Genomic DNA, 1,928 nt, shown 5'->3' on the forward strand with positions numbered 1-1,928 from the left:
TAAACGCTGTTTTCAATGCGTTTTACAATCTCAATGCTGTGCGCGCCTGTTTCTTCGATGAAACAAGCCCTACTGTGCGCAAAGTGCATACGTTAGATGATTTTGCGGATGATACTGTGTTATTTCTTTCCTATTAAACAAATTTCGACATTTAAACGCTGTTTTTAATATGCTTCTCAATCCTAATGCTTTGCGCGCCCGTTTCATCGTCGAAACAAACACTAGTGTGTGCAAAATGCACACCTTAGATGATTTTCCATATGATACTCTGTTATTTCTTTCCTATTAACCAAATTTCGGCGATTAAACGCTGTTCTCAATGCGTTTTACAATCTCAATGCTGTGCGCGCCCATTTCGTCGTCCAAGCAAGCCCTACTGTGCGAAAAATGCATACGTTAGGAGATTTTGCCGATGATACTGTTTTATTTCATTACTATTAAACAAATTTCGGCGATTAAACGCTGTTCTCAATGCGTTTTACAATCTCAATGCTGTGCGCGCCCATTTCGTCGTCGAAGCAAGCCCTACTGTGCGCAAAATGCATACGTTAGGTGATTTCGCGGATGATACTGTTTTATTTCATTACTATTAAACAAATTTCGACATTTACACGCTGTTTTTAATATGCCTCTCAATCCTAATGCTTTGCGCGCCCGTTTCATCGTCGAAACAAACACTAGTGTGTGCAAAATGCACCACATAGATGATTTTGCTTATGATACTGTGTTATTTCCTTCCTATTAAACAAATTCCGACATTTAAACGCTGTTTTTAATATGCTTCTCAATCCTAATGCTTTGCGCGCCCGTTTCATCGTCGAAACAAACACTAGTGTGTGCAAAATGCACACCTTAGATGATTTTCCATATGATACTCTGTTATTTCTTTCCTATTACCCAAATTTCGGCGATTAAACGCTGTTCTCAATGCGTTTTACAATCTCAATGCTGTGCGCGTCCATTTCGTCGTCGAAGCAAGCCCTACTGTGCGCAAAATGCATACTTTAGATTATTTTGCATATGAAACTCTGTAATTTCGTACCTACTAGACATATTTCGACGTTCAGACGCTTCTTCTAATGCTTGTTGCATACCGATTGCAGTGCACGCATCAGTCCTCGTCGAACGAAGCGTAACTTTGCACAAAATGCAATCGGTCGAAGATTTTGTTTATGAAACGCAACCACTTCAATCCTATTAGACGTACTTCGACGTTTAAACGCTGTTTTCAATGCGTTTTACAATCTCAATGTTGTGCGCGCCTGTTTCTTCGATGAAACAAGCCCTACTGTGCGCAAAGTGCATATGTTAGATGATTTTGCGGATGATACTGTGTTATTTCTTTCCTATTAAACAAATTTCGACATTTAAACGCTGTGTTTAATATGCTTTTCAATCCTAATGCTTTGCGCGCCCGTTTCATCGTCGAAACAAACACTAGTGTGTGCAAAATGCACACCTTAGATGATTTTGCATATGATACTCTGCTTTTTCTTTTCTATTAAACAAATTTCGGCGATTAAACTGTTACGTATTTGTATTTATTATATATTTTTAAATTTTGATTGTCGTTAATTTAAACGAAAAAAGAAAAAATGAACGATAGTAATCGAAATACAAATTTAAACTTCCGATTAATACGGTAGTTGCTGCCACCAGAAATAGTTTAAGGACTATTTCGACAATATTTTTTTTTTTTTTTTTATTATTATTATTATGATTTTCCCCCTTTTTTGTTTTTATTTATTTGTCTATATTTTATATTTTCGTACGTATGTGTATATTCTTTCTTTCTCCCCTTTTGATACTCAATATATATAAATATGTTACTACTATTGAAGGAGGTGGATATATTGCGAGTGCTTTTATAACCTTACGATTACAAATTAACTAACTTGGCGATTCTTCGTGACAACTTGGATGAAACC

The 1,928-nt window shown here is 36.4% G+C and overlaps 1 protein-coding gene and 1 long non-coding RNA gene across 19 annotated transcripts in view; one reads left to right on the top strand and one right to left on the bottom strand.

The window, feature by feature from the left end:
- Positions 1–1,928, bottom strand: part of LOC122577441 — a 266,783-nt gene that overhangs the window by 13,108 nt on the left and 251,747 nt on the right. Inside the window, exon 1 of one of the 18 annotated variants that reach the window (XR_006320298.1) lies at positions 1,896–1,927. The exons of the other annotated variants lie outside the window; for them this stretch is intronic. The gene's annotated coding sequence lies outside the window, so the exon portion shown is untranslated. Of the gene's footprint in view, positions 1–1,895; position 1,928 lie in introns of those variants that run through there. 18 annotated transcript variants of the gene reach the window in all.
- The window catches only part of LOC122577449, a 37,661-nt gene that overhangs the window by 11,658 nt on the left and 24,075 nt on the right, over positions 1–1,928 (top strand). The window lies entirely within an intron of this gene.

The sequence above is a fragment of the Bombus pyrosoma genome, unplaced genomic scaffold (assembly GCF_014825855.1).
Source record: "Bombus pyrosoma isolate SC7728 unplaced genomic scaffold, ASM1482585v1 HiC_scaffold_4710, whole genome shotgun sequence".
In the NCBI taxonomy this organism is placed as follows: domain Eukaryota; kingdom Metazoa; phylum Arthropoda; class Insecta; order Hymenoptera; family Apidae; genus Bombus; species Bombus pyrosoma.